The sequence below is a fragment of the Mustela putorius genome, unplaced genomic scaffold, assembly GCF_011764305.1.
Source record: "Mustela putorius furo isolate JIRA1106 unplaced genomic scaffold, ASM1176430v1.1 tig00003863_pilon_pilon_pilon, whole genome shotgun sequence".
In the NCBI taxonomy this organism is placed as follows: domain Eukaryota; kingdom Metazoa; phylum Chordata; class Mammalia; order Carnivora; family Mustelidae; genus Mustela; species Mustela putorius.
Genome location: NW_025422015.1, coordinates 17,928,578 through 17,941,945, shown reverse-complemented (window position 1 = coordinate 17,941,945; position 13,368 = coordinate 17,928,578).

Sequence of the window (13,368 nt, the reverse complement as noted above, 5' to 3'; positions counted from 1 at the left end):
ATAAATAAATAAATAAATAAATACTCTCATGTAAAGACAGAAACCAGAAGTAAATTGCAGAGCTGATGCTACTTGGGTCACCGGGGAATGTTTTGGAGAAGTGGGAAGGAGACCCCTACTTACTGGAGACCATAATCACCTTAGGCCACCCAGAAATATCCATGTAATTAATTGAGGAGGAAATGTCACAGTATGGCTTCAGTGCCATACACACCTCCACGATGTGCAGAATCAGAGACAGAGCTCTCTCCCTTAAGAGAAAAAGCAAAGAGCAAGAAATCAAAGTTTCACAGAAAGGGCACAGTCTATCTTCTGGGCCACACATGAGCTCAGGGAGGGAGAGTGATTTAGAGCGATTGAAATAGGCCCCTTTGGCCAAAAACAGCTCTGTGAACCTTCTCTGAATTCACAGAACACTCACAGGCTGTCTGTAACAAGTACACAGCTTCCAGAAAATCTGACTGCTTCAAACACCCGCACTGATTGTGCAAAAATGACATCAACAGTAACTACACACAGAAGCCCAAGGTCCCCAGCAAGTCAGGTTGCCAGCCACACTGTGAGGACAAGGCAGCCGGCGTCCCTAAGGTCTCCGTGTGGGAAAACTGACCATGCTCGCGTGGCTCACGTCTGCTCTTTGAATTAGATTCATTTGACTCAGTACTGATGTGTTAATTCGCAAATAATGTCTTTGTTCCCTTCATAACATTGGAAATTGTCATCACCTTCAGGAAAAGAAATTTTTCTAAGCTCTGATGGAGCGCAAACTGTTTTATACACATGCAACATTTAACTAACTTTGGGAGTTAACACGGCTGCCAAAACCCTTTCGGAACATGGAAAATGAGGTCTAGAGCCAGGCCAATTAGTCAGTGAGTGGAGACACCTGCTCCTCTTTCCCGCCCTTCGTTTGCCAGTGGCGGTGCCCTGGGAAAGTCTCCGCCGCTGGCCCCGGGCGAGGACCGACCCAGGAAGGAAACAGAGGCCGGCGGTCGCCCCACGCCCCGCCGCGTGCACACACGCGCTGAGCCACACTGCGATGGTGAACCAGACACCACTGGGGGTTGTCTGAAGAGGCAGAGGAGGAGTCGCTCCCGGAGCAAGGCAGCAATTCAAGCCCGGGGCGTCTCCGATTCTGGAAGCTAATCAGCGGCAAGTTAGAACAAGAAGCAGAATGAGAAGTCATCGTGGATGTGGGTCCTAACTGGAATCCAGAGACCCGAGGGGCTACCTAAAACCGAAGGATCTAAAGTTTCTCAGGCATCCCTGAGGGTCTCAGAAGTCCAGTAACGTGATGACGGTGACGATGATAGCAGCTAACGTTTATTAAGAGATTATGAAGGCATTGTTTTAAGAGCTTCACATGAGCTACAAACACATCAACCCTATGAAGTGAGTCCTAGGATTTCTTCCAGTGTCTGTTAGAAAACCAAGGAGTTCGATCGTTGTCCAGAGTCGATGAAACCAGGCGGCTGGCCAGGGAGCCTGCCAGTGTTGGATCATCTTTCAAACCCTCCTTGAAATGTCCCCTGTCTTTCAATACCTCCAAAGCAGACAACTCTTCCCATCACCAGCCCGCCTCATCCGTGTGAACGAATGCGCACCGGTGCACACACCCTCTTTATCAGCAATTGCATTTCCAGGAATTTAATACACAAATGTTCATGCAGATGATTATTTATTTATTGGTGTGTGGTTGAGGTTTATACAAGAAAGAACACAAATTTCCATCAAGAGATAACTAGTTAAATACATTGTGACAGAGCCACCCAGGGCACGAGGCTATAAAGCTCCCTCCTCTGCTCCGTCCCCCTGCAGCCCTGCAGGCAGGTTGCTTAGGGAGCCTGTAGCACCTTGGTGGGAAGTAGACCTTGCTCCTTCCCCCAGGTGGAAGCTCCCCAAGTGCACAGGCCACACCACAGGTGCAGCCCCTCCAGCCTACCCCCCAAAAAACAGCCCACCCAACAGCAAAAAAAAAAAAAAAAAAAGGAGAGAGAGAGAGAGAGGCACGTCTCCATCCACACATGAACCATGCCCAGACCATCTCTGGAAAGACACACAGAACCCGATAACCGTACTCACCGCCAAAGAGGAGACAACCCCACCCTGCTTGGGTTGATATTCTTCTTACTCTTAAGTCTTCTGGTCATATGTCCGTTTTCTACGTCTGTGCGAACCAAGCATACCTTAAAAAAACTAAAATTTAAAATAGGCAAACCAATGATGGGACTCCTGGGTGGCTCAGTGGGTTAAGCAGCTGCCTTCAGTGCAGGTCATGATCTCGGGGTTCTGGGATCAAGCCCCACATGGGGCTCCCTGCTCAGCTGGGAACATGCCTCTCCTTCTCCCTCTGCCTCCCCCCCCCACCCTCATTCATGTGCTCGCGCTCTCTCTCTCCCTGAAATAAATAAATAATATCTTTAAAGAATTAAATAAAATAAACAAACTAATGAAAATAGCCTATTCATTACTGACCAATCACAAAATACTTTTAAAGAAAAGAATCTAAGAGTCCAACAGTTGGGGAATGGGTAAGTACGTGGGTGGCTACCTCTTCCATAAGTTATTATAGAGTCTTGAAAAGCTGGGGAGGTAGCAGCCACATTGAGAAAAGGAAAATTATGTAGATGATCACGTTAGTGAAAGAGCACTGTACCCCATCAGCTGTGCAGTGTGACTGCAATCACAATAATATGAAGAGAATTGTCTTCTCTTCAAGCTGGAAGGGGTATTTCTCCTAAGGGTGGTAAGGAGGGACACACCTTTGTTGGGAAAATAGTTCAATATGTCCTTAGGGGCAGCAGGCGAGCCCTTAGAGCTTCTCCAGATCCCCAGGGAAAATGTCAGTAATTTCTACTTTGCGCCCCAATGACATTTCAGAATGAATGGATTCTTCCCACAAAGACCGCATACCCAGCCAACCCTAAAGATCCTACAAAATACAACAGGAGGGGGCTAAAATAGACTACGGGAAATTGTGGAGTAGTCATAGTAGCAAAGGGTTCCCAACATCCTCTTTATTTCCCAATTTGGAGTAGTATGATTTTATTACCTCTATATTTTAAAATAATAGTGTTTAGGGGCGCCTGGGTGGCTCAGTGGGTTAAAGCCTCTGCCTTCAGCTCAAGTCATGATCCCAGGGTCCTGGGTTCGAGCCCCGCATTGGGCTCTCTGCTCGGCGGGGAGCCTGCTTCCCCCACCCCACCGCCTGCCTCTCTGCCTACTTGTGATCTCTGTCTGTCAAATAAATAAATAAAATCTTAAAAAAAAATAATAGTGTTTAGATGTCTATAGAAAGAAGCAACAAGAAGCAACTTCATTCCAGCTGCCAAAGTGCAGAAGAGATTAACTGGCAGCTTCAGTAATGAAACAGCTGTCTTTCTCGGATCCTGGGGGTTTTAGGTTCTTGCTGCCCTCCCGGTCAGAAGGGAGTCTGAGCTGCGGGGAGAGGGAAATGGGGGAACAGGAGGGAACACTTTAGAAGCAATAACTGCTGTCTTTCTCTTGTTTTTGGAAACACCTTACCCTAGGAATGCGTCTCAGGTTGATAACTCGTAGAATGCCCTTATACAAAATAAGGTTTGTTACAGGGATGACAGGATTTCCTGATGATATCTGTGCCGCAGAGTGTATAAGGAGAGGATCTGGAGGTGGAGATCCCTAGAGGGCACAGTGTCTGGTCCCACTGGACATCTAAGTAGGTGGATAACTAAGAATGGATAATCGTTTGGAAATCACGTTTTTAATCCTCTTGCCTCTGGTATTCTTTTTTTAATTAACATATAATGTATTATTTGTTCCAGGGGTACAGGTCTGTGAATCGTCAGTCTCCATAGTCACCATAGCACATACTCTCCCCCATGTCCCTCCCTCAGCCACCCTATCTCTCTCACCCCCCCCCCTCCAGCAACCCTCAGTTTGTTTCCTGAGATTAAGCGTGTGTTATGGTTTGTCTCCCTCTCTGGTTTCATCTTGTTTCATTTTTCCCTCCCTTACCCTACGATCTTCTGTCTTGCCATCAAAAAAATAATAATAATAATAATAAAAATATTGTCATTTGAAAGGACTTGGAAGGAACTAGAGGGTATTGTGCTATGGGAAATAAGTCAATCAGAAAGACAATTACCATATGATCTCATTGATATGAGGACTTTGGTCTGGTCTTCCTGCCAAGGCTTCCTTACCCTTCATCCCTCAGCCCACAGCAGATCATGGGGTTTGCAGGAGACAGAGAGCCGTGAGCCTGCCCTGGAGCCTACCATGACTATCCACGTTACACAGACTCTCATCCTAAGAATCTCCAGCCATAAGATAGGAATGTCAGCAATCCTTGCCCTTCAAAGTTACTCTGAACTTTAAGGGAGATAACGGATGAGAAAAGACCCCTTATCAACTTAAAACATGCTAGAATATTACCCAAAGTGAACAAAGTTTATACTGTCTTGGAAAATACCAAATAATTTCCCCCAAGTAATATAAATGAATAAAGGACATGATTTGGGGATATCACGTAATTTTATAGTACTCTAATTAAATGCTGTTAATAAACTTAACAACCGTATATTACCTTTACGTTTTCCTTTTATTTCCATGCATACTTATAAATAGAATCTAGTGCAAAGGAAAAGGGACTCATTTGACTTCTCTCTTGCCTTAAGGCCCCTTAAAAAGTAAATAAATAAATAAATAAAACAAAGTCCTTTGTAAGAAGGACTGTGAAAGAGGAGGGTGAAGTCAGTTTCTCAAAGTCACCTTTCCAAATGCAGCAGGGCTGCCAGTTGCTGCCAGATTTTCATTTAAAAAAAAAAAAAAAGTCAGTGATAACTGCCTGAAAAGTCCACATAGCTGAATCAGAGTATTTCCCCAGGTTCTTCCACTGATTTTTCCAGGTAAAAATGTTCTAAGTTCAGCTTTCTTTTGCATTATATTGACTTCCTGTGCATGCACAGTATGGGATGATAAGCTTCTGGGTCCTTATCATTAATGTCGTTACTGGAAATAAACATGGCAGTCAACTGAAAGTGAATATTCTGAATGAAATGCACCTTAATGTCAAAACCAGGTCACAGAGCTGTCAGGGGCAGCCTGTCAGGGAGGTCCGACCCGAAGCTCCAGACCTCAGAGTGCAGGGGACTCCAGGCAGAGCAGCTCTTCCGGACTCCTTGTCCTCTGCTTTAACTTCCGCCTGCGGGCTGGGGGCTTCCCTCTGGAGCAGGGAGGAAGATCAGTGCCTCCTCACATGAAGAGACCTACCGTACACTCCGTCAAGCTCCTCTTCCAATTAGAAACATCTGCTCCTGTGAACAACTCCTTCTAACATAGGCCTTCCTGACTCCCTCACCATCCTGGTCCGACATCTCCGGATGGACTCAGTGGGAACAATAATCCCTCATGGATATGCTATTCCAGGCCTCCTCTAAGTGTTCAATGGAACTTCCCTTATAAGCGAATATTACTTCCATTGTTTATAACTTAATTTACACACATTTTATTGTTTGTTTATGTGTTTTGAGTGGAAAAGTTTCAAAAAAACTTAATTTCATTCCAGGCATCCATTAACCTTATTCTCTTATAGTTGGAATTTTTATGATTCAATGAATAAATTTCATTTTAAATTTTACAGAAAGCATCTTACTATTTTCATTTAAATTTAACACCCTTAACCTTCTTCAAGATCAAAGAGATAAGAACTACATGCATCGAACTATGAAGTATTTTCAAAAGTAGGGCCCTCTTTGTGCAGTAGAACATGTGACTCTTGATCTTGGGGCTGTGAGTTCAAGCCCCAAGTTGGGTATGGAACCTACTTTAAAAAAACTAAATCACAAATCTCTACAAAGAGCAGAATTTCTGAAAAATTCTGTGCAGTCAAAGCTAGAATGATTTTTGATCTTCCAAAAGTATTAGTTAAATGTCTTGGCAATAAATCAACTGGGATGGATAGAGCTTAAATAAGGAAACTATTTCAGCTAAACTGACAACTATGAATTAAGCCAAGCAAGAGTTGCAGTTGGGGTGGGCTTTCAAGTGATTTATTATATCTCTAGGACCTGGCATGGTCATGGTACCTGGAACCTGGCAGGCATCTGGGGATCAGAAGCTGGGTTCCAGATGCCAGGGGTGTACCTTTGAATAAAGCAGGACAAAATTCCCTCTTTGTGCAGCTTACTTCTGCACACCCACTGGTAAGGACATATATGGTGGCAAGAGGTATCAATAAATTTTCTAAAAATACTGAAATTCATGGTCTTTCCCTCATGCCATTCAAAAGAACAAAACTGTGTGATTATGATATTGAGGTGTGATCATGAAATAAGTATGTTTCATGGCTCATTGTCCTTAAGGGATCAAGGATACACTATGATTTAATTGGGAAAAGAAAATATTTCAGGTGTTCCAATAAAATAAATAGGAGAATGGAGATCTCATCTTGGACTTGTCTACTTAACGAAATAGGGTCAGAATACTTGGCCATTATTTCTGCTACGATGACAGGTAAGTGATGCAGCCTTTAAAAATACACATGTTGTCGTCTCTAAATATTTAGTCATGGGATTTTCTCCAAAGTCTTCATTTTAAAGAGAAGGAAATTGAGGTCAAAAGATGTTAAATGACTTGGCCAATGCAATGCAATAAATTAGGATCACAGCGCTGACTCGAGCTCTCCAGGTCCCAGAGCCAGACTCTTTCTAGTCACAGCTTCTCCGGGTCATGTCTGGACTGAGGGAAAGGAGATGAATGGTTCGGATGGAATGTGCAGGAGCCTGTTGTCATACGCTTGCCTAACACTCCAGACCCGAAGTCAGCTTGAAAGTGGCAAAAGCTGGAATTCTTACAAAATAAAGCTTGCACTAAAAACCATGAAACTTATGCTCCACACAGCATGTCATAGGTGAAACACTATGACAGAATTGAAAATAATGCTATTTTCATTCACTTCAAGCTGACGGTCACCAGTGTCAACAATTTATAAGGTTAGAGATTCCTGGCAGCAGGCACATGCCCTTAAAGGCAAAGAAATTAGTATGTGTGATTTTTACCTTCCATCTCCTTTTTTTTTTTTTTAAGATTTATTTATTCATTTGACACAGAGAGAGAGAGATCACAAGTAGGCAGAGAGGCAGGCAGAGAGAGGGGGGAAGCAGGCTCCCTGCCTAGCAGAAAGCCGTATGGGGGGATCAATCTCAGGACCCCGAGATCAAGAGCTAAGCTAAAGGCAGAGGCTTAACCCATTGAGCCACCCAGGTGCCCCTCCACTTATTTTTTTTTTTTAATTAAAGATTTTATTTATTTATTTGTCAGAGAGAGAGCACAAGCAGGGGGAGCAGCAGGCAGACAGAGAGTGAGAAACAGGGAGCCCAATGCAGGACTCGATCCCAGGACCCCGGGATCATGACCTGAGCCGAAGCCAGACACTTAACCAACTGAGCCACCCAAGCATCCCAGCCGTCCACTTTTTTAATGACTAAATTTGGCCAGAATACTCAGCTCATACAGAAAATTGCTCATGGGTCTAAAGGTCCCATGGGTATCATAAAAAAATAGAGAAAAGCCAGTGTATTTATGAGGCAAATACTTCAGTAGTTTTTGTCAAAACTAACTTGCCTTTGACCTAAACAGACAAGACTATTTTCATCTTCATCCAAAATTTTACTCTATCATCTGTTAAAACTAACTTGTAAAATCTTAGATCCGGACCTCTGACCAGACACTATCAATCACAAAACATACTGATGATGTTAAAGTACTATGACTGATTTACTGGCACTTCTACCAGAAGTTCTGTGTTTTGGGTGCCTGGGTGTGTTAGTCGTTAAGCCTCAGCCTTGACCCCAGCATCCTGGGATCGAGTCTCGCATCGGGCTCCCTGCTCAGTGGGAGGCCTGCTTCTTCCTCTCTCACTCCCCCTGCTTGTGCTCTCTCACTATGTGTGTGTCTCTCTCTCTGTCAAATAAATAAAATCTTAAAAAAAAAAAAAGTGGGAGGGGACCCTGGGTGGCTCAGTGGGTTAAAGCCTCTGCCTTTGGCTCAAGTCATGATCCCGCGGTCCTGGGTTCGAGCCCCGCATCGGGCTCTCTGCTCAGCAGGGAGCCTGCTTCCACCTCTCTCTCTCTCTCTCTCTCTCTGCCTACTTGTGATCTCTGCCTGTCAAATAAATAATAAATGAAAATCTTAAAAAAAAAATGCTTTAAAAAAAAAACGAGGATTGTCCTTCCAAATGTCGTCCTGGGTAACACACCCAGGGCAGCCATTGCTCAAAATATGTTTGGAAGCAGTCTTTGGGAAATGCCTTCCAAGCCAGCTCATAATCTTGGCAAGAGAATGGCTTGAATTGCTTGAAAGTCGCACCTCAGTTGTGACCAATCATGATATCACCCAGCTCGGTCACCCACTCATTCATCAGATTTGGTGCTTGTGGGACTATTTCCAGAAATCAAATTCAACCTTAAAGGAGAAAAATGTTACTCTTGCCGAGGTGGTTTCCAAAGACTCTGAGCCAAGTCTTGGGCAGGCTAATGTGTGAAACATGCTGGGACAGAATGCGCAGGAAGGGAGGAAGTTCTGGCTGGGCAGAGAGATCAGCTCACCAGGGCCCGGTGTGGTCGGTCGGCAGTGTTCAGCAGGCCCCCACGATGGGTGGTCCTGGGAGAGCCGAGCACTCCCCCAACCCCATCCTGCTAATAGTTTGGGCCGTCAGTGGTTTCATCTGACCCCTCTGGCCAAGGAGGCCTGGCCTTACAAAAATCTTTCCCTCCAAACATGGGCCACACACACTGAGAGCAACAGCCTTTGGCTTCTGCAGCCCTGGTGTAAATCCCAGCTCAGAAATTTCCCAGCTAGGGGCGCCTGAGTGGCTCAGTGGGTTAAAGCCTCTGCCTTCAGCTCAGGTCATGATCCCAGGGTCCTGGGATCGAGCCCCGCATCAGGCTCTCTGCCTGGCGGGGAGCCTGCTTCCTCCTCTCTCTCTGCCTACCTCTCTGCCTACTTGTGATCTTTGTCTGTCAAATAAATAAATAAAATCTTTGGGACGCCTGGGTGGCTCAGTTGGTTGGACGACTGCCTTCGGCTCAGGTCATGATCCTGGAGTCCCGGGATCGAGTCCCGCATCGGGCTCCCAGCTCCATGGGGAGTCTGCTTCTCTCTCTGACCTTCTCCTCATTCATGCTCTCTCTCACTGTCTCTCTCTCAAGTAAATAAATAAAATCTTTAAAAAAAAAAAAAAAAAAAAAAAAGAAATCTCCCAGCTAGGTGAATTTGAGCCATTAGCTTGAATTATTTTTCATACTTTTGGATAGACTCTGTTACTAAATAATATACACAGTCTTAACAAAATTGACATCAAGTCTAGATTTAAATAAGTTGACATCAAGTGTATCTTTTATCACGTTTGTCAATGGAGGACACAGAGTCTAAGAGTTATACACGCTTGCTCTGAAGTCAGACAGACCTGGTTTCGATCCCAGCCCTTGCACTCAGCAGCGGCTGACCTTGGACAAGCTACTGGAGTTCCATCAGCTCTGTTCTCTTCATCCATAAAATGGAGATAAAAAGTTCTCTCTTGAATGGTGTTACTAAATAAGGTAGCCTATAGACAAGCATCATTCTTTTTTTTTTTTTTTTTAATTTGACAGACAGAGATCATGAGTAAGCAGAGAGGCAGGCAGAGAGAGAGAGAGAGAGAGGAGGAAGCAGGCTCCCTGCAGAGCAGAGAGCCTAATGTGGGGCTCGATCCCAGGGTCCTGGGATCACAGCCTGAGCCAAAGGCAGAGGCTTTAACCCACTGAGCCACCCAGGTGCCCCGACAAGCAGCATTCTTAAACATCAAAGTGTCCACTAGTTAATGTCGCACAATAACATAATAACATAACAAAGCACTATTATCATTGTTTGTCTGTAGGAGGAAATAGATAACACCCAGGCTCTACCCTCAGGCTGTTCCAAAAAGCCCAGTGCAGTTTGGGAGAGACAGATGAGAAGCAATTATCACTACAATAAATCCATCAGCAAAGACAGGGGCTTGGTTCTGTGGGAACCAAAGTGGGAAATATTGAAGGGACTGGGTGGGTAGGGGGAAGGAGACTCAAAAGAGTCTTCTGAGGAAAATGCTGTTTAAACTGTGTCTTGAGGAACACCTGCCTTTGGCTCAGGTCATGATTCCTGGGATGGAGTCCTGCATTGGGCTCTGTCATCAGTGGGGAGCCTGTTTCTCCCTCTGCCTGCCGCTCCCCCTGCTTGTATTCTCTCTCTCTCTCTCTCTTGCTCTCTGACAAGTAAATAAATAAAATTCTTAAAAATAAATAAAAAAATAAACTGTGTTTTGAGGATGAGTAGGAACTCCCATGTGGTGGAAAGAGCAGATGCAAAGGCACAGAATGATGTCAGCCTAGCGCTCTGGGGACCAGTAGTCGCTTGTTGCTTCTGGAACTCGGATGAGCTGGTAGCCATATCTGTTGGGAGGGGCTGGCTTACCAGTCAAGAACTGAGGCTCTGGACCCCTGAGTTTGAATCCTGGCTGAGGAGCTTGCCAGCAGTATGACTTTGGGTAAGGTACTCTACCTCTCTTCCTCAGTTTCCCTATCTGTAAAAACGGAATATGACTTAGACTAGTACATGTAAGATGCCTAGTGCATCATTATTGACCAGAGCAAGATTACAGAAGGCAGAAAACCTGGTCTGGCTTCCTGGAAAGAAGCGTTGGCAGGAGCAGACACAGCCAGCAGCTGCTACGTAGGGCCAGGCTGAAAACCTGCCCAGGAAAGGTAACTCAAGGGTTCTTAACTGGGTGGGGCGGGGCGGGAGAAGTGTGGGGAGCTGAAGGCAGGAACCTAGTCAAAAGCTGGAGAAATCACGTGGGACAGACAGTGCCATCCCACCCAGCAGGGAATCCTCCTGAGCCACAGAACCAGTAACTCCTCATCCCAACAGCTGGATCTGAAATCACTGATGACCCTCTCTGGATTAGCTTTTGACACAGTTTATCTCAACTGCAAGACCCATGTAGGACCGACACCGGAGGAGGAGGGAAGAAAAATGAAGGCAAGACCATCTTTGAAAGAATTACAATATTTGCATGTGTTAGTTATGGTATACCTAATAAAAATTCCACCCCATCCATAGCACCAATCTTTACTGGAAAAAAAGCCAAAACTATAATCCCATTATTTATAATAAGCCTTGTGCTTTCCTCTAGCATTAAAACAAATAACTGAACTAAGACGGAAGAAATGACAGCAATCTCACTACAATCTTTAAGTTTTGCAATTAAGCAATACTATCTCTTGCTTTTATCAATGAATTTTATAGAATATTTATTATTTGTTGGAAAAATTTGAATTAGCCTGATGACATAAGTAATCTCAAATATATCAAAGACATGGCCATTTAGAATTCAGGCACATCCTTTAAAGAAATCTGCTTGTGCAAGTAATATTAATCTAACTTCGTGTTGTCTGTAACTTAATAAAAATTCTGTTTCCAAACTGATGGCAGTTTTCGCGTCGGCATGCATGCTCGCCGATGTTATGCTGCTCTCTTGTGGTGAGTATGGAAAACTGCAGCCTGAAGGGTTTTTTCCTCGGAGTTTCTGGCTATATTATCCTGCCTGACTTTACCCATCCTTGTACGAGATGCCTTAAATACTTCCTGGAATAAGGCAAAATCTAAATAAATAAGTAAACAAATGTATACTACGGGTAGCGTTGCCTAGGGGTTAAAAACGTGAACACCATCTGCTTCGGTTCAAACACCAGCTCTGCCGCTTAGAGGCTGTGAAAACTTGGGGCGGGAGGTGGGTGGTTACTTAGGCTCTACACCTAACTCCTCGGGGTTAAATGAGTTAATACATGGAAAACACTAAGAACAGGAGCTGATCTGTGGTGACGTCTCTAAAAATGAGAGCCACTGCCGTCACTGAGAAGGTACATCACAGCCCACTCCCCGGTACTGGGCAACAGAAATCTCAGGACCCCACAGGTCACCTCCCCACTGGGTCCAACCCAAGACCACATCTCCCAGGGAAGAATATTCGCATAGAGCGCGGAAACGGAAATGGCAGCCAAGTTGAGTTAGGATCATGTATCTTTCCGCTGCAGAAGGTAAGTCACAGAATGTTAATGTGCGTCTTGGACCTCGGGCACACTCCCATTTAGTTTTCCAGTAGAGGATCCTGGGGCCCAGACAAGTGAGAAGGCCGTTCTCCTGGCACGTGTCCAGCCCTCCTCCCATGAGTCCCCCAATCAACAAGATGGGATAACTGCTTAATGCTTCTGCGTCCCTATAAACAGAGCAATTTCCATGAAAAGGCCGAAGCTAAGGCTGAGCAGCCACAGGTAACCCACGGAAACCTGGAGGACAACAGGGCAATAGTTCTTTTTAAAATGCAAGTATTTCCTTGAAGAGGGGTGTAAGGGCTAAGCTGGCAGAAAGATGAAGAGGCAAAAAGCACGGGGAATTCTTGGCAAGCAGAAACCCCCTGAGCCTACTGCAATGGGCGGGAGTGGGGGGAGGGTTCTGCTCCATTCTCGGAGCACACGTGTCCTCTAACTGACTGGGGGCGCCCTTGGGATCTGTCTCAGAATGACAACCCTCTGTGGCAATTGCCCTAGGCGGAAGAAGGCCGCTTTGTCGAGGCCCTGCCCCCTCGTCCAGCGTGTGGTCGGTGTCAAAGTAGAAAGACGCAGCACTCCCCGGGAGACCGCTCCGACTGGCCTCCCCAGGTTCGGTGCTCCGGGTGGGATCTGCCGGGCCCTCTTGGAGACGCGGCGCTCCTAGGCTTTTCCAGCACCTGCTCCTGCCTCCTCGGTTGTGGGGGCTTAACACCCAGACCGACTTCCCCACATGGATCTCCTAAGGAGTCCGCATCCCGGAGAAGCCCCTTGCAAAACTGCCTTTTTCTGATACAAAAATCTTCCCCTTCATTCCCCTGCCCGGTGTCGTTTGTGTTTTCAATTCGAATCAAATCCAACTGCATACTCAACCTCTCCGATCTAAGGCCGGTCTGCATTTAATATCCAGCCAAACCTGCTTTAAAATCCTCTTACCCCATTGCTATCATATAAATGGCCGCATCTCCTCCAACCTAATTCCTATGTAAGTTTCATAATGAAAGCACAAATATATTCTCGTTGCAAAAGTCAGGCCTTTGGATACCCTCTCCCCATAAATGGTCCCATGCCACTCCTTTTGACTTGCCCCCATGTTGGGGCACATCCCTGGGAACCCCCCCCTCACTGCCTCGACAACCCCCATTGTCCTTGTAGGCGTGACTCAGCTAGTCAAGATTCTGACCTTTAACTTCTTGTGGTCTCCATTATAAAACCAATGCTCGTTTTTCAGTTTTCATATTTGTATCCTTGCTCAAACACCTTA